This window comes from Ranitomeya imitator, chromosome 2, assembly GCF_032444005.1.
Source record: "Ranitomeya imitator isolate aRanImi1 chromosome 2, aRanImi1.pri, whole genome shotgun sequence".
Taxonomy (NCBI): Eukaryota; Metazoa; Chordata; class Amphibia; order Anura; family Dendrobatidae; genus Ranitomeya; species Ranitomeya imitator.
Genome location: NC_091283.1, coordinates 164,293,798 through 164,313,885, shown reverse-complemented (window position 1 = coordinate 164,313,885; position 20,088 = coordinate 164,293,798). Strand labels below are relative to the sequence as shown.

At 46.6% G+C, this 20,088-nt stretch overlaps 1 protein-coding gene across 1 annotated transcript in view; it reads left to right on the top strand.

The window, feature by feature from the left end:
* RNF208 (ring finger protein 208) overlaps window positions 1-20,088 on the top strand; it is a 435,087-nt gene that overhangs the window by 261,304 nt on the left and 153,695 nt on the right. The gene's annotated exons all lie outside the window — the stretch shown is intronic.

Here is a 20,088-nt window from a genome sequence, read left to right as displayed (position 1 = left end):
TCATACTGTGTGTGGGGGGTTTATGCTGTGTGCAGGCATCATACTGTGTGTGGAGGGTATATACTGTGTGGAGGGTATATACTGTGTACAGACATCATACAAGATTCAAAGAAGCTTTATTGGCAGGACCAAATACACATCAGTTTTGCCAAAGCAAGTGTATAAAGGCAATGGGGATAGGGACTGTGGGGATGTTGGGTAGGAGCTGTAGGGAAGGTGGATGGGGGAAGATGCAGGGTAGGGGCTATAGTCCATAGCATAGGGGAGGTGGATGGTGGCAGATCCAGGGTAGGGGCTATAGTCCATAGCATAGGGGAGGTGGATGGGGGCAGATCCAGGGTAGGGGCTATAGTCCATAGCATAGGGGAGGTGGATGGGGGCAGATCCAGGGTAGGGGCTATAATCCATGGCATAGGGGAGGTGGATGGTGGCAGATCCAGGGTAGGGGCTATAGTCCATAGCATAGGGTAGGTGGATGGGGGCAGATCCAGGGTAGGGGCTATAGTCCATAGCATAGGGGAGGTGGATGGGGGCAGATCCAGGGTAGGGGCTATAATCCATGGCATAGGGGAGGTGGATGGGGGCAGATCTAGGGTAGGGGCTATAGTCCAAGGCATAGGGAAGGTGGATGCGGGCAGATCCATTGTGGGGGCTATAGTCCATGACATAGGGAAGGTGGATGGGGGCAGATTAAGGGTGGGGCTATAGTCCATGGCATATTGAAGGTGGATGGGGGCAGATCCATTGTGGGGGCTATAGTCCATGGCATAGGGGAGGTGGGTGGTGGCAGATCCAGGCTGGGGGCTTCAGTCCATGGCATAGGGGAGGTGGATGGGGCAGATCCATTGTGGGAGCTATAGTCCATGGCATAGGGGAGGTGGATGGGGCAGATCCATTGTGGGGGCTATAGTCCATGGCATCATAGTTCTCTTTCTCGCAGTCTATGACATTCGCTCCCATACCGCGCTGCTATCTCCACCGCTCTCTCTTCTTCTCCCAGCAGGATATATGTTTTCTCTTCCTCCTTCATGGTGATGAAGTCCGGGAAGAGATGTGAGAGTCTCTTGAAGTGAGTGTCCCTCACTGCTGAGTATTTGGAGCAGTGTAGCAGGAAATGGGTTTCGTCCTCTATGGCCTCCTGATCACAGTGTTGGCACAGTCTTTCCTCCCTGGGCTTGTAGTTCTGCCTGTGTCGGCCACATTCGATGGCCAGACTGTGGGCACTGAGTCTATATCGGCTTAGGATCTTGCGATCTCTGGGGTCCAGGCGTTTCTCCAGATATGGCGCCAGTCTGTAGTCTCTCTGTAGACTCCGGTACATGATCAGTTTCTGTGAGATGATGATATCATTCTTCCAGTCACTGACATACCTCTCCTGGCCTTCGTCTGCCATCTTCCTGATTCCGGCTTTTGTCAGGTTGTTGTGATTGGTGTTCTGGTCTGGTTGGGTTTGGCTGGGTTGTTCCGAGGGTTCTGGTTTTTCTGTTTCACCTACATGTATCAGGGCTTTATGGTGATGGGAGCTTGGATTGCTCCTATGCAGTTGAGCCCGGAATGACAGCGCCCTCTTTAGAACTATTAGGTGCAGAGGGAATCTGCCCAGCTCGGCCCGACAAGCACTGTTGGAGGTGCTCCGATGGACCTGGAGAAGGTGCTTGCAGAATTCCAGGTGGAATATTTCTGTTGGACTGGAATCCCACCTTGACCAGTCTGGGTAGGTGTGAGGACCCCAGACTTCGCTGCCATACAGGAGGATTGGGGCGATGATGGAGTCGAAGATTTTTAGCCAGACCCTCACTGGTGGCTTCAGATGGTAGAGTTTCCTTTGGATGGCGTAGAAGGTTTTGCAGGCCTTGTCTTTCAGGGTCTCTATGGCTTGTTTGAAGCTCCCTGACAGGTGAATCTCTAGGCCCAGGTAGGTATATTTGTCCGTTCCTGTGGGGTCGCAGTTGTTGAGGACAAATGATGGGTGCTGGTCTGATCTTCTCTTTCTCTTCTGGAACACCATGGTGTTGGTTTTCTTTAGGTTGACCGGTAGAGCCCAGGTGGAGCTGAATTTCTCTAGGATTTTCATCATACTGTGTGTGGAGGGTATATACTGTGTGCGAACATCATACTGTGTGTGGGGGGTATATACTGTGTGTGGACATCATACTCTGTGGAGGGTATATACTGTGTGTGGAGTTTATATACTGTGTGCGGAGTTTATATACTGTGTGCAGACATCGTACTGTGTGTGGAGGGTATATACTGTATGTGGAGGGTATATACTGTGTGTGAACATATCATACTGTGTGTGAAGGGTATATACTGTATGTGGAGGGTATATACTGTGTGCAGACATCGTACTGTGTGTGGAGGGTATATACTGTGTGTGGAGGGTATATACTGTGTGTGGAGGGTATATACTGTATGTGGAGGGTATATACTGTGTGCAGACATCGTACTGTGTGTGTAGGGTATATACTGTGTGTGGAGGGTATATACTGTGTGTGGAGGGTATATACTGTATGTGGAGGGTATATACTGTGCAGACGTCATACTGTGTGTAGAGGGTATATACTGTGTGTGGACATCATTCTGTGCGTGGATGGTATATACTGGGTGTGTAGGGCATATACTGTATGTGGAGGGTATATACTGTGTAGAGAGTATATACTGTGCGCGGAGGGTATATACTGTGTGCGGAGGGTATATACTGTGTGCGGAGGGTATATACTGTATGCGGAGAGTATATACTGTGTGGAGGGTATATACTGTGTGTGGAGGGTATATACTGTGTGTAGAGGATATATACTGTGTGTAGAGGATATATACTGTGTGGAGGGTATATACTGTGTGTGGAGGGTATATACTATATATATACTGTGTGTAGAGAGTATATACTGTGTGCGGAGGGTATATACTGTGTGCGGAGGGTATATACTGTGTGTAGAGGGTATATACTATGTGTGGAGGGTATATACTGTGTGTGGGGGTATATACTGTGTGCGGACATCATACTGTGTGTGGAGGGTATATACTGTGTGTGGAGGATATATACTGTGTGTAGAGAGTATATACTGTGTGTGGAGGGTATATACTGTGTGTGGAGGGTATATACTGTGTGTGGAGGGTATATACTGTGTGTGGAGAATATATATACTGTGTGTAGAGAGTATATACTGTGTGCGGAGAGTATATACTGTGTGCGGACATCGTCCTGTGTTGGGGAATGTACTGTGGAGACATCAGAGTAAAGTACTGTTGCGACTTCTTAGTGTGCGTGTGGATTGTATTGTAGGGACATAATACAGTGTGTGAAGGAATGTACTGTCGGAACATCATTATGTTGGGGGGAATGCATGGAATGGATATAACTATGTTGAGGGTACGTTGGGGGCCATGAAAATTATACTGTACTGTGTGGGAACACTAATGGGGTTCACTAGGATCAATAAATCTGTGTGGGCAAAAAGAAAGGACTGAGAAAAGTTAGGAAAGTGATTAGCTGTAGCAGAAATTACAGCATTTTCTTTGCTGTTTTTTTTAAAGTTGGGAGGTATGAGATAGGGCACATTTGCTATCACTCAGTTAAATGCACGGTTACATTAATTACCAGTAGATGGCAACATTAGCTTTTCTGAGTTATATGTTAGGGAAATGGAAAACAAGTCTGACGTGGCAATTAAGGTTAAATAACATAAAGTAAAGTGTAGTGGTATTTTCCATGGCAATCAATTAGATATCAAATTGTCTCTTTAAAAAAATGGCATAAAGCATCCAAGAATCCATAACAGGCAGCATGAGTGAGTACATTGTCTATTATATAGTGAATCTGAGTTACCGTCACACACGTGGATCGTGGACCCCTGTGCTTCGGTCCGGGCTTACCATTGGAGGGGCATGGCTAAGTGGCCACCTGGTTTTTGCTTCTGATGGTGGAGTTAGGATCGAGCTACAGGTGGCCGCCAAGTAAAGCTATGTGCACACGCTGCTGATTTTGCTGCTGATCCGCAGCGTTTTCGCAGTTTCCCATAAGTTTACATTACAATGTAAACCTATGGGAAGCAGAAAACACTGTGTACATGCTGCGGAAAAAAACACGTGGAAACGCAGCGGTTTACAATCCGCAGCATGTCACTACTTTCTGCGGATTCCGCAGCGGTTTTTACACCTGCTCCGATAGGAAACCACAGTTGTAAAACCGCAGTGAAATCCGCAAAAAAACCCACGGTATATCTGCGGTAAATCTGCAGCAAAAACGCAGCGTTTTTGCTCTGCAGATTTATCAAATCCACTGCAGAAAAATCCGCAGGGACCATTCTACGTGTGCACATACCCTAATACTCCAAGTGCAGTCCCTAGTACTGCAGCAGCAGACTCCAGGGGTCAGGATCGCAGACACACACGTAGGCCGGCCTCACACTCAGCGTATAAAAATACGGTCCATTATTTACGGCCGTAATACGTAGAAAAGTCCCCAAAATAGTGATCCGTATGTCATCCGTAGGCAGGGTGTGTCAGCGTATTTTGCGCATGGCATCCTTCGTATGTAATCCGTATGGCATCCGTACTGCGAGATTTTCTCGCAGGCTTGCAAAACCGACATATGGACATACAATGGATCCATGGGCTCAAATAATCGTAAAAACATATATACTATCTATATATATATATTGTAGGGATTTCACTCACTCAGCTGCGACGGCTGACACTCAGGAGACGTGTTCCTTTAAAGTTCACTGGGTTTATTTCTTCATAAACCATGTGGCAAACAACAGAAAACAAATAGCCTTTGGTTCAGGTAAAGAAAAACAAGTGTCCAGTTCATCCGGCTCAGTCCTGAAGCCGTAACACACTCAGGAGGGTTTCACCTCCACACATACCTCTCTGTGTTAAGCATTAGGCTTTCTTTTATATGTCTAACCACACCCAGAACCCATCACATGACCAGACATGTGGTTGTGACATCACCACAGGTCCTGAAACACATATAGGTAGCCATGGTTACATCACAGCAACAAGCTATCTATAAGACACATATCTCCCATCGATTAGACATCCTTTAGCCACGCTACATACCTCCCCCCTCTGCCTAAAGCCGTGGGGCTTGGCACTTTCTCCCACTAGACATAGGATTCTTGACAGGGCATCAGCATTACCGTGCAGCTTTCCGGCCCTATGTTCCACATGGAAACAGAAGTCCTGCAGGGCTAAGAACCAACGGGTGACCCTAGCATTTCTACCCTTCGTTTCCCTCATCCAAGTGGGGCATGGTCGGATATCAGTCTAAATTTACGCCCCAGCAAATAGTACTGTAATGTGTCGACTGCCCATTTTATGGCCAAGCACTCCTTTTCAACGACTGAGTAGTTCTTTTCAGACGAGGACAGCTTCCTACTCAGATAGAGAACAGGATGCTCCTCTCCATGTAGTTCTTGGGAAAGGACTGCTCCCACCCCAACATCTGAGGCATCTGTCTGAAGAATAAACTCTTTCTTGAAGTTTGGGGCCATCAGAACGGGTTGCTTACATAAAGCCTCTTTCATTTCTTGGAAGGCTGAATCTGTTTCTTCGGACCACTTAACCATTACTGATTTTGTCCCTTTTAGCAGGTCAGTCAGAGGCGCCGCCATTGTGGCGAAGTTTGGGATGAACCTCCTGTAATATCCCACGATTCCCAGGAAGGCTTTAACTTGCTTCTTGGAAACTGGTTTTGGCCATGTTTGAATTGCCTCCACTTTACTGATTTGGGGTTTTATTTCTCCATGACCCACTATGTATCCAAGGTACTTAGCTTCTTCTTTACCCAATGCACACTTCTTCGGGTTTATTGTAAATCCGGCCTCTCTTATAGCATCCAACACCGCTTGGACTTTCTCCAGATGACTCTCCCAGTCCGGGCTAAAGATGACGATATCATCTAGGTACGCAGCAGCGTATGCCTTGTGGGGTGCAAGGACTCTATCCATAGCCCTTTGGAAGGTGGCCGGAGCTCCCTGTAGGCCAAATGGCATCCGGACATACTGGAAGCATCCATCTGGTGTAGAAAACGCCGTCTTCTCCTTGGCTTCCTGTGCCATGGGGATCTGCCAATACCCCTTCGTCAAATCCAAGGTGGTTATGTACCTGGCGGGCCCAAGCCTTTCGATGAGCTCATCAACTCGGGGCATGGGATATGCGTCGAACTTGGAGACCTCATTCAACTTCCTATAGTCGTTGCAAAATCTCCACTCCCCATCAGGTTTTGGGACCAGGACAATTGGGCTCGACCAACCGCTCTTGGATTCCTCAATGACTCCAAGCTTCAACATACGCTCCACTTCCCTGGAGACTATTTCTCGACGGGCCTCAGGAATTCTATAGGGCTTCACGTTGACGCGCACATGGGGCTCTGTCAGGACCTCATGCTCTATGACCTTCGTGTACCCAGGCAACTCGGAAAACAGGTCCCTGTTTTTCTGGAGTAACTCCCGGCATTGCTGTTTCTGAGACTCCGATAGCGTCTCCGCTATAGTAACCGCTCCAACCTCATCTTCTGGGTTGCTTAACAACGATGGAGTTACTGTCGGCTCTCTATCTTGCCACGGCTTGATAAGGTTGACATGGTATACTTGGAATGGTTTCCGTCTTCCTGGTTGGTGAATTTTATAGTTTACTTCACCAAGTTTCTCGACAACCTCATATGGCCCTTGCCATTTGGCCAAGAACTTGCTTTCCACTGTCGGAACTAACACAAGAACTCGGTCTCCCGGATTGAATTGCCTCACTCTTGCAGACCGGTTGTAGACCCTGGCCTGAGCTTCTTGTGCTTGGAGAAGGTGTTCTTTCACGATAGGCATCACCTTTGCAATCCTCTGCTGCATCAGGGCCACATGCTCAATGACGCTTCTGTGGGGCGTGACTTCGGCTTCCCAGGTTTCCTTGGCTATATCCAGGAGTCCTCGTGGATGTCGGCCATACAGAAGCTCAAACGGTGAGAAACCTGTGGAGGCCTGTGGAACTTCACGAATGGAAAACATCAAATAGGGTAAGAGACAATCCCAGTCTCTACCGTCTTTCTCTATAGCTTTTCTCAGCATGCTCTTCAGTGTCTTGTTAAATCTCTCAACAAGGCCATCTGACTGGGGATGGTACACCGAGGTTCTCAACTGGGAGATTTTCAGGGCTTTGCATAGTTCCCTCATCACCTTGCTCATGAAAGGTGTCCCCTGGTCAGTCAGGATCTCCTTCGGCAGACCTGTCCGGGAAAAGACATGGACCAACTCGCGAGCTATACTCTTTGAAGAAGAATTTCTCAAGGGAATTGCCTCAGGATAGCGTGTGGCGTAGTCCAGGATGACTAATATATACTGATGGCCCCGGGCTGATTTAACTAAGGGACCGACCAAGTCCATGGCAATTCTCTCGAATGGCACCTCAATAATGGGCAGTGGCACAAGGGGGTTCCGGAAATGAGGAGTGGGAGCAGTTAGCTGACATGTAGGGCAGGACCTGCAATAGTTCACTATTTCCCGGTGGCACCCAGGCCAATAGAACCTCTGCACAACCCGTTCCTGCGTTTTTTCCACCCCTAGGTGTCCACCCAAGATGTGTGAATGGGCCATGTCCAACACCTTCCGTCTATATGGACCCGGCACTACCAACTGCTCTACCAACTCCTCCCTTATTTTCGTGACCCGGTACAACAACTCCCTGCTCATTAGAAAATGGGGAAATCTTGTGTCTGCCCCCGGCTCCTGTACCACCCCGTCAATAACTGTGACATTATTAAAGGCTTCCCTCAGAGTGGGGTCCCTATGTTGGGCAGTCCCAAAATTTTCACCGGATACCTCTAACTCCAGAATGTCAGATGCAGGGGACACTTCCTCCTCATCTCCAGCCAGGACACAAAAAGGAAATCTGTCTGACTCTGGGTGTGGCACCACCCTTCCCGGGTTCACTGGTTCCCTACTCTTGCTAGGGAGCTCAGAACCTTTCCCCCACAAATCCCAAAACAAACAGAAATCCCGGCCAATAATTATAGGGTGCAACAAGTCCTGAACGACGCCGACTATGTGGGACTCCGTGCCACATGTCGTTTCAATGTTCACACTGGCCACAGGGTAGTCCTTTGCATCACCATGTATGCACCGCACTCCGACCTTCTTTCCCGGGAGCAGGTGGAGAGGAAAAGTGGCCCTCACCAGGGTCACTAGGCTCCCCGAGTCTAACAGTGCCGTTACTGCTTGACCGTTCACCTTCACGGGACATGCTTGAGGTCCCTCGTTGGGCGGAGAGTTCACACTGCAAGCTGGATACGCATAGTACGAACAACGGCGTCCCATGCTGCAGTCCATCTGCTCAGTGGTTTGGGAACAACGGGCAGCTATATGTCCTGGCTTGTGGCACCTCCAACAAATAATATCACCCGTGGGGACCTTGGGCACCACCTCCCCCGCCCTTTGTGACCTTGGACGCACCACCCCTTTTTGGGACTCAGCTGCCTTCTGGGATCCCCAGTACGGCATGGGCTGCCTCCCGAAGGAGCCTTCCAACCCTTGGTACCTCTCAACCAGTCCGATCAGCTCGTCGGCATTCTGGGGATCACCCTGGGCAACCCAAGACTGTATAGGCCTCGGGAGGGAATGGACAAACCGATCCATCATCACCCGTTCTACCATCTGTGCAGGCGCAGAGGACTCTGGCTGCAGCCATTTCTGGACCAGGTGCAACAGATCAAACATTTGGGAACGAGGTGGTTTGTCCCGGTGATAGCCCCAGGAGTGAACTCGCTGTGCCCTGACAGTCAGTGTCACCCCCAAACGTGCGAGAATCTCGGCTTTCAATTTGTGATACTCTTTGGCATCCTGCAAGGTCAAATCATAGTACGCCTTCTGGGGTTCTCCCGTCAGGTATGGCGCAAGTACCTCTGCCCACTGCTCTGGCGGAAGTTTTTCCCTCTCAGCGACCCTCTCAAACACCGTCAGGAAGGCCTCAACATCATCCCCGGGAGTCATTTTCTGCAATGCGCGTCTTACCGTTTTCCGGACGTGGGTGTCATCAGCCAAACCTGGGGTTGGGGCGCTCGCCTTGCCCTGGATGGCGGTTGCCAGAAGCTGCATCTACTGCTGATGCTCCTGCTGGCTCTGCTGCATCTGCTGCCGTTGCTCCTGCTGGCTCTGCTGCATCTGCTGCTGGCTCTGTTGTAACTGCTGCCGTTGCTCCTGCTGGCTTTGTTGCATCTGCTGCCGTTGCTCCTGCTGGCTCTGTTGTATCTGCTGCATCAACAGCCTGTTGGTCTCTTGCTGCCTTTGCTCCTGCTGGCTCTGCCTTTTCTCCTGCTGTGACTGCATCTGGACCAATTGTTTCAGCAGGTCCTCCATTTTCTCCGGCAGTGCTTGCTGGCTTGCAACAGCCTTGACCCAGGACATTCAAAATAAACTCACGTCTCCGCTGGGAACGCTGCCCGCATTCTCCACCAATTGTAGGGATTTCACTCACTCAGCTGCGACGGCTGACACTCAGGAGACGTGTTCCTTTAAAGTTCACTGGGTTTATTGCTTCATAAACCATGTGGCAAACAACAGAAAACAAATAGCCTTTGGTTCAGGTAAAGAAAAACAAGTGTCCAGTTCATCCGGCTCAGTCCTGAAGCCGTAACACACTCAGGAGGGTTTCACCTCCACATATACCTCTCTGTGTTAAGCATTAGGCTTTCTTTTATATGTCTAACCACACCCAGAACCCATCACATGACCAGACATGTGGTTGTGACATCACCACAGGTCCTGAAACACATATAGGTAGCCATGGTTACATCACAGCAACAAGCTATCTATAAGACACATATCTCCCATCGATTAGACATCCTTTAGCCACGCTACAATATATATACAGTGGGGCAAAAAAGTATTTAGTCAGTCAGCAATAGTGCAAGTTCCACCACTTAAAAAGATGAGAGGCGTCTGTAATTTACATCATAGGTAGACCTCAACTATGGGAGACAAACTGAGAAAAAAAAATCCAGAAAATCACATTGGTTTTTTTTTTTACATTTTATTTGCATATTATGGTGGAAAATAAGTATTTGGTCAGAAACAAACAATCAAGATTTCTGGCTCTCACAGACCTGTAACTTCTTCTTTAAGAGTCTCCTCTTTCCTCCACTCATTACCTGTAGTAATGGCACCTGTTTAAACTTGTTATCAGTATAAAAAGACACCTGTGCACACCCTCAAACAGTCTGACTCCAAACTCCACTATGGTGAAGACCAAAGAGCTGTCAAAGGACACCAGAAATAAAATTGTAGCCCTGCACCAGGCTGGGAAGACTGAATCTGCAATAGCCAACCAGCTTGGAGTGAAGAAATCAACAGTGGGAGCAATAATTAGAAAATGGAAGACATACAACGCCACTGATAATCTCCCTCGATCTGGGGCTCCACGCAAAATCCCACCCCGTGGGGTCAGAATGATCACAAGAACGGTGAGCAAAAATCCCAGAACCACGCGGGGGGACCTAGTGAATGAACTGCAGAGAGCTGGGACCAATGTAACAAGGCCTACCATAAGTAACACACTACGCCACCATGGACTCAGATCCTGCAGTGCCAGACGTGTCCTACTGCTTAAGCCAGTACATGTCCGGGCCCATCTGAAGTTTGCTAGAGAGCATTTGGATGATCCAGAGGAGTTTTTGGAGAATGTCCTATGGTCTGATGAAACCAAACTGGAACTGTTTGGTAGAAACACAACTTGTCGTGTTTGGAGGAAAACGAATACTGAGTTGCATCCATCAAGCACCATACCTACTGTAAAGCATGGTGGTGGAAACATCATGCTTTGGGGTTGTTTCTCTGCAAAGGGGCCAGGACAACTGATCCGGGTACATGAAAGAATGAATGGGGCCATGTATCGTGAGATTTTGAGTGCAAACCTCCTTCCATCAGCAAGGGCATTGAAGATGAAACGTGGCTGGGTCTTTCAACATGACAATGATCCAAAGCACACCGCCAGGACAACGAAGCAGTGGCTTCGTAAGAAGCATTTCAAGGTCCTGGAGTGGCCTAGCCAGTCTCCAGATCTCAACCCTATAGAAAACCTTTGGAGGGAGTTGAAAGTCCGTGTTGCCAAGCGAAAAGCCAAAAACATCACTGCTCTAGAGGAGATCTGCATGGAGGAATGGGCCAACATACCAACAACAGTGTGTGGCAACCTTGTGAAGACTTACAGAAAACGTTTGACCTCTGTCATTGCCAACAAAGGATATATTACAAAGTATTGAGATGAAATTTTGTTTCTGACCAAATACTTATTTTCCACCATAATATGCAAATAAAATGTTAAAAAAACAGACAATGTGATTTTCTGGAATTTTTTTTCTCAGTTTGTCTCCCATAGTTGAGGTCTACCTATGATGTAAATTACAGACGCCTCTCATCTTTTTAAGTGGTGGAACTTGCACTATTGCTGACTGACTAAATACTTTTTTGCCCCACTGTATATATATAGTAACATAGTAACATAGTTAGTAAGACCGAAAAAAGACATTTGTCCATCCAGTTCAGCCTATATTCCATCATAATAAATCCCCAGATCTACGTCCTTCTACAGAACCTAATAATTGTATGATACAATATTGTTCTGCTCCAGGAAGACATCCAGGCCTCTCTTGAACCCCTCGACTGAGTTCGCCATCACCACCTCCTCAGGCAAGCAATTCCAGATTCTCACTGCCCTAACAGTAAAGAATCCTCTTCTATGTTGGTGGAAAAACCTTCTCTCCTCCAGACGCAAAGAATGCCCCCTTGTGCCCGTCATCTTCCTTGGTATAAACAGATCCTCAGCGAGATATTTGTATTGTCCCCTTATATACTTATACATGGTTATTAGATCGCCCCTCAGTCGTCTTTTTTCTAGACTAAATAATCCTAATTTCGCTAATCTATCTGGGTATTGTAGTTCTCCCATCCCCTTTATTAATTTTGTTGCCCTCCTTTGTACTCTCTCTAGTTCCATTATATCCTTCCTGAGCACCGGTGCCCAAAACTGGACACAGTACTCCATGTGCGGTCTAACTAGGGATTTGTACAGAGGCAGTATAATGCTCTCATCATGTGTATCCAGACCTCTTTTAATGCACCCCATGATCCTGTTTGCCTTGGCAGCTGCTGCCTGGCACTGGCTGCTCCAGGTAAGTTTATCATTAACTAGGATCCCCAAGTCCTTCTCCCTGTCAGATTTACCCAGTGGTTTCCCGTTCAGTGTGTAATGGTGATATTGATTCCCTCTTCCCATGTGTATAACCTTACATTTATCATTGTTAAACCTCATCTGCCACCTTTCAGCCCAAGTTTCCAACTTATCCAGATCCATCTGTAGCAGAATACTATCTTCTCTTGTATTAACTGCTTTACATAGTTTTGTATCATCTGCAAATATCGATATTTTACTGTGTAAACCTTCTACCAGATCATTAATGAATATGTTGAAGAGAACAGGTCCCAATACTGACCCCTGCGGTACCCCACTGGTCACAGCGACCCAGTTAGAGACTATACCATTTATAACCACCCTCTGCTTTCTATTACTAAGCCAGTTACTAACCCATTTACACACATTTTCCCCCAGACCAAGCATTCTCATTTTGTGTACCAACCTCTTGTGCGGCACGGTATCAAACGCTTTGGAAAAATCGAGATATACCACGTCCAATGACTCACCGTGGTCCAGTCTATAGCTTACCTCTTCATAAAAACTGATTAGATTGGTTTGACAGGAGCGATTTCTCATAAACCCATGCTGATATGGAGTTAAACAGTTATTCTCATTGAGATAATCCAGAATAACATCCCTCAGAAACCCTTCAAATATTTTACCAACAATAGAGGTTAGACTTACTGGCCTATAATTTCCAGGTTCACTTTTAGAGCCCTTTTTGAATATTGGCACCACATTTGCTATGCGCCAGTCCTGCGGAACAGACCCTGTCGCTATAGAGTCCGTAAAAATAAGAAATAATGGTTTATCTATTACATTACTTAGTTCTCTTAGTACTCGTGGGTGTATGCCATCCGGACCCGGAGATTTATCTATTTTAATCTTATTTAGCCGGTTTCGCACCTCTTCTTGGGTTAGATTGGTGACCCTTAATATAGGGTTTTCATTGTTTCTTGGGATTTCACCTAGCATTTCATTTTCCACCGTGAATACCGTGGAGAAGAAGGTGTTTAATATGTTAGCTTTTTCCTCGTCATCTACAACCATTCTTTCCTCACTATTTTTTAACGGGCCTACATTTTCAGTTTTTATTCTTTTACTATTGATATAGTTGAAGAACAGTTTGGGATTAGTTTTACTCTCCTTAGCAATGTGCTTCTCTGTTTCCTTTTTGGCAGCTTTAATTAGTTTTTTAGATAAAGTATTTTTCTCCCTATAGTTTTTTAGAGCTTCAATGGTGCCATCCTGCTTTAGTAGTGCAAATGCTTTCTTTTTACTGTTAATTGCCTGTCTTACTTCTTCGTTTAGCCACATTGGGTTTTTCCTATTTCTAGTCCTTTTATTCCCACAAGGTATAAACCGCTTACACTGCCTATTTAGGATGTTCTTAAACATTTCCCATTTATTATCTGTATTCTCATTTCTGAGGATATTGTCCCAGTCTACCAGATTAAGGGCATCTCTAAGCTGTTCAAACTTTGCCTTCCTAAAGTTCAATGTTTTTGTGACTCCCTGACAAGTCCCCCTAGTGAAAGACAGGTGAAACTGCACAATATTGTGGTCGCTATTTCCTAAATGCCCAACCACCTGCAGATTTGTTATTCTGTCAGGTCTATTAGATAGTATTAGGTCTAAAAGTGCTGCTCCTCTGGTTGGATTCTGCACCAATTGTGAAAGATAATTTTTCTTGGTTATTAGCAGAAACCTGTTGCCTTTATGGGTTTCACAGGTTTCTGTTTCCCAGTTAATATCCGGGTAGTTAAAGTCCCCCATAACCAGGACCTCATTATGGGTTGCAGCTTCATCTATCTGCTTTAGAAGTAGACTTTCCATGCTTTCTGTTATATTTGGGGGTTTGTAACAGACCCCAATGAGAATTTTGTTACCATTTTTCCCTCCATGAATTTCAACCCATATGGACTCGACATCCTCATTCCCTTCGCTAATATCCTCCCTTAAAGTGGACTTTAGACAAGACTTTACATAGAGACAAACCCCTCCTCCTCTCCGATTTTTACGATCCTTTCTAAACAGACTGTAACCCTGTAAGTTAACTGCCCAGTCATAGCTTTCATCTAACCATGTCTCGGTTATTCCCACTATGTCAAAGTTACCTGTAGATATTTCTGCTTCTAGTTCTTCCATCTTGTTTGTCAGGCTTCTGGCGTTTGCGAGCATGCAGTTTAGAGGATTTTTTTTTGTTCCAATCTCCTCACTGTGGATTGTTTTAGAAATGTTCTTACCTCCCTTCTGAGTATGTTTTCCTGGGTTGTCTTTGTTCGAGTCTCACATATATATATATATATATATATATATATATATATATATATATATATATATATATATATATATATATATATATTTTAATATATCATACAGCGCTAGATAGCTTAAAAGCCGGTAATTCAATTGCCAGCTTTTCCTATCTCCTTCTCAAACCCGACAGGATATGCAACATGGTTTACAGACAGTAAACCATCTCATATCCCTTCTTTTATTACATATTCCTCTTTAGTAATGTTAGAAGTGTGTGTGTGTAAGATTTGGTGTCTCTAGCTATTAAATTAAAGGGTTAAATCGCGGAAAAAATTGGTGTGGGCTCCCGCGCAATTTTCTCCGCCAGAATGGTAAAGCCAGTGACTGAGGGCAGATATTAATAGCCTGGAAGAGGGTCCACGGTTATTGCCCCCCCCCCCCAAAAAAAAAACATCTGCCCCCAGCCACCCCAGAAAAGGCACATCTGGAAAATGCGCCTATTCTGGCAGTTGGACACTCTCTTTTCATTCCCGTGTAGCAGTGGGATATGGGGTAATGAAGGGTTAATGTCAAATTGCTATTGTAAGGTGACATTAAGCCAGATTAATAATGGAGAGGCATCAATTATTATTATTACAATAGCAAGGTGACATTAACCCTTCATTACCCCATATCCCACCGCTACACGGGAATGGGAAGAGAGTGGCCAAGTGCCAGAATAGGCGCATCTTCCAGATGTGCCTTTTCTGGGGTGGCTGGGGGCAGATGTTTTTAGCCAGGGGGGACCCAATAACCGTGGACCCTCTCCAGGCTATTAATATCTGCCCTCAGTCACTGGCTTTACCATTCTGGCGGAGAAAATTGCACGAGAGCCCACACCAATTTTTTCCGCGATTTAACCCTTTAATTTAATAGCTAGAGCACCCAAATTTTGCACATACACACTACTAACATTAGTAGTGTGGAATATGCAAAAAAAAAGGGATATGAGATGGTTTGCTGTATGTAAACCATGTCTCATATCATGCCGGGTTTGAGAAGGAGATGGGAAAAGCTGGCAATTGAATTACCGGCCGTTAAGCTATCTAGCGCTGTATGAAATATTAATATCTATACATATATGTGCCTCACTGACATATATATGTATATATATATATATATATATATATATATATATATATATATACATATATATATACATATATATATATATATATACATACCCCTATACTATGTGTAGACGTTTATCTTAGCTATTCTATTGTAACATGTCAGTGTGATTTTACTGTACATCGCGCTGAATTGCCGCCTTTTCTATAGAACACTGCTGCGTATTTCTCGCAAGTCACACTGTTGGTCCGTGAGTAATCCGTATTTGCGCAATACGGTGACAAACGCAGCATGCTGCGTTTTTCTACGGCCGTAGAAGACCGTATAATTCGGATCAGTAAAATACGGCAGATAGGAGCTGGGCCATAGAGAAGCATTGTACCGTATGCAATCCGTATTTTCTGCACCTCTCATATGTCCGTAAAACTCGCTAGTGTGAGGCCGGCCTTATAGTTCAATGCGGGACCAGATACTAACAGGTTCAGACTAAGCTGGTTCAACAGTGGGGTTAAGTTCTAACAGAAGAGGTTCAGGAATAGGTTCAGGGGCCTGACAACTAGCTAGCAGGGACTAACACAAACTAACACTAAAGAAGGCGTAGTAAAGGCACCTTACAGGGGTGCGTACCTAATACCTGATGCCTCCCAGCTATTGGTTGGGGGTATTTCCATTGCCATTTTAACCCCTTCCCGACCCATGACGCCACGTAGGCGTCATGAAAGTCGGTGCCAATCCGACCCATGACGCCTATGCGGCGTCATGGAAAGATCGCGTCCCTGCAGGCCGGGTGAAAGGGTTAACTCCCATTTCACCCGATCTGCAGGGACAGGGGGAGTGGTAGTTTAGCCCAGGGGGGGTGGCTTCACCCCCTCGTGGCTACGATCGCTCTGATTGGCTGTTGAAAGTGAAACTGCCAATCAGAGCGATTTGTAATATTTCACCTATTATAACGGGTGAAATATTACAATCCAGCCATGGCCGATGCTGAAATATCATCGGCCATGGCTGGAAATACTAATGTGCCCCCACCCCACCCCACCGATCGCCCCCCCAGCCCCCCGATCTGGCCGGTACACTGCTCAGGCTCCCCTCCGTCCAGTGCTCCGCTCCCCCCCGTGCTCTTGTCCGCTCCCCCCGTGCTCCAATCACCCCCCCGTGCTCCAATCACCCCCCCTGCACTCCGATCCACACCCCCCGGTGCTCCGTTCCACCCCCCCGTGCTCCATTCCAGCCCCCCCGTGCTCCATTCCAGCCCCCCCGTGCTCCGTTCCACCCCTCCCGCGCTCCGATTCCCCCCCCCGTGCTCCGATCCCCCCCGTGCTCCGATCCCCCCCCCCCCCCCCCGTGGTCCCCCCCCCACCCCATCATACTTACCGATCCAGCCGGGGTCCCGTCCGTCTTCTCCCTGGGCGCCGCCATCTTCCAAAATGGCGGGCGCATGTGCAGTGCGCCCGCCGAATCTGCCGGCCGGCAGATTCGTTCCAAAGTGCATTTTGATCACTGAGATATAATCTATCTCAGTGATCAAAATAAAAAAAATAATAAATGACCCCCCCCCCCTTTGTCACCCCCATAGGTAGGGACAATAAAAAAATAAAGAATTTTTTTTTTTCCACTAATGTTAGAATAGGGTTAGGGGTAGGGTTAGGGGTAGGGTTAGGGGTAGGGTTAGGGGTAGGGGTAGGGTTAGGGGTAGGGTTAGGGCTAGGGTTAGGGCTAGGGGTAGGGTTAGGGCTAGGGTTAGGGTTTCGGTATGTGCACACGTATTCTGGTCCTCTGCGGATTTTTCCGCTGCGGATTTGATAAATCCGCAGTGCTAAACCGCTGCGGATTTATGGCGGATTTACCGCGTTTTTTTCTGCGCATTTCACTGCGGTTTTACAACTGCGATTTTCTATTGGAGCAGTTGTAAAACCGCTGCGGAATCCGCACAAAAGAAGTGACATGCTGCGGAATGTAAACCGCTGCGTTTCCGTGCAGTTTTTCCGCAGCATGTGTACAGCGATTTTTGTTTCCCGTAGGTTTACATTGAACTGTAAACTCATGGGAAACTGCTGCGGATCCGCAGCGTTTTCCGCAGCGTGTGCACATACCTTTAGAATTAGGCTATGTGCACACGGTGCGGATTTGGCTGCGGATTCGCAGCAGTGTTCCATCAGGTTTACAGTACCATGTAAACATATGAAAAACCAAATCCGCTGTGCCCATGGTGCGGAAAATACCGCGCGGAAACGCTGCGTTGTATTTTCCGCAGTATGTCAATTCTTTGTGCGGATTCCGCAGCGTTTTACACCTGTTCCTCAATAGGAATCCGCAGGTGAAATCCGCACAAAAAACACTGGAAATCCGCGGAAAATCCGCAGGTAAAACGCAGTGCCTTTTACCCGCGGATTTTTCAAAAATGGTGCGGAAATATCTCACACGAATCCGCAACGTGGGCACATAGCCTTAGGGTTAGGGTTGGAATTAGGGTTGTGGTTAGGGTTAGGGGTGTGTTGGGGTTAGGGTTGTGGTTAGGGGTGTGTTGCGGTTAGGGTTGTGATTAGGGTTATGATTAGGGTTATGGCTACAGTTGGGATTAGAGTTAGGGGTGTGTTGGGGTTAGTGTTGGAGGTAGAATTGAGGGGTTACCACTGTTTAGGCACATCAGGGGTCTCCAAACGCAACATGGCGCCACCATTGATTCCAGCCAATCTCGTATTCAAAAAGTCAAATGGTGCTCCCTCACTTCTGAGCCCCGACGTGTGCCCAAACAGTGGTTTACCCCCACATATGGGGTACCAGCATACTCAGGACAATCTGCGCAACAATTACTGGGGTCCAATTTCTCCTGTTACCCTTGTGAATCTAAAAAAATGCTTGCTAAAACATAATTTTTGAGGAAAGAAAAATGATTTTTTATTTTCACGGCTCTGCGTTGTAAACGTCTGTGAAGCACTTGGGGGTTCAAAGTGCTCACCACATATCTAGATAAGTTCCTTGGGGGGTCTAGTTTCTAAAATGGGGTCACTTGTGGGGGTTTCTACTGTTTAGGCACACCAGGGGCTCTGCAAACGCAACGTGACACCCGTAGACCATTCCATCAAAGTCTGCATTTCAAAAGTCACTACTTCCCTTCTGAGCCCCGACGTGTGCCCAAACAGTGGTTTACCCCCACTCATGGGGTATCAGCGTATTCAGGAGAAACTGGACAACAACTTTTGGGGTCCAATTTCTCCTGTAACCCTTGGGAAAATAAAAAATTCTGGGCTAAATAATTATTTTTGAGGAAAGAAAACGTATTTATTATTTTCACGGCTCTGCATTATAAACTTCTATGAAGCGCTTGGGGGTTCAAAGTGCTCACCACACATCTAGATAAGTTCCTTTCGGGGTCTAGTTTCCAAAATGGGGTCACTTGTGGGGGGTTTCTACTGTTAAGCCACATCAGGGGCTCTGCAAACGCAACGTGACGCCCACAGAGCATTCCATCAAAGTCTGCATTTCAAAACGTCACTACTTCACTTCCGAGCCTCGGCATGTGCCCAAACAGTGGTTTACCCCCACATATGGGGTATCAGCGTACTCAGGAGAAACTGGACAACAACTTTTGGGGTCCAATTTCTTCTGTAACCCTTGGGAAAATAAAAAATTCTGGGCTAAATAATTATTTTTGAGGAAAGAAAACGTATTTATTATTTTCACGGCTCTGCATTATAAACTTCTATGAAGCACTTGGGGGTTCAAAGTGCTCACCACACATCTAGATAAGTTCCTTTGGGGGTCTAGTTTCCAAAATGGGGTCACTTGTGGGGGGTTTCTACTGTTAAGCCACATCAGGGGCTCTGCAAACGCAACGTGACGCCCACAGAGCATTCCATCAAAGTCTGCATTTCAAAACGTCACTACTTCACTTCCGAGCCCCGGCATGTGCCCAAACAGTGATTTACCCCCACATATGGGGTATCAGCGTACTCAGGAGAAACTGGACAACAACTTTTGGGGTCAAATTTCTCCTGTTACCCTTGGGAAAATAAAAAATTGCAGGCTAAAAGATCATTTTTGAGAAAATAATTTTTTTTTTTTATTTTCATGGCTCTGCGTTATAAACTTCTGTGAAGCACTTGGGGGTTCAAAGTCCTCACCACACATCTAGATTAGTTCCTTTGGGGGTCTAGTTTCCAAAATGGTGTCATTTCTGGGGGATCTCCAATGTTTAGGCACACAGGGGCTCTCCAAACGTGACATGGTGTCCGCTAATGATTGGAGCTAATTTTCCATTTAAAAAGCCAAATGGCGTGCCATCCCTTCCGAGCCCTGCCGTGCGCCCAAACAGTGGTTTACCCCCACATATGGGGTATCAGCATACTCAGGACAAACTGGACAACAATATTTGGGGTCCAATTTCTCCTATTATCCTTGGCAAAATAGGAAATTCCAGGCTAAAAAATCATTTTTGAGGAAAGAAAAATTATTTTTTATTTTCATGGCTCTGCGTTATAAACTTCTGTGAAGCACCTGGGGGTTTAAAGCGCTCAATATGCATCTAGATAAGTTCCT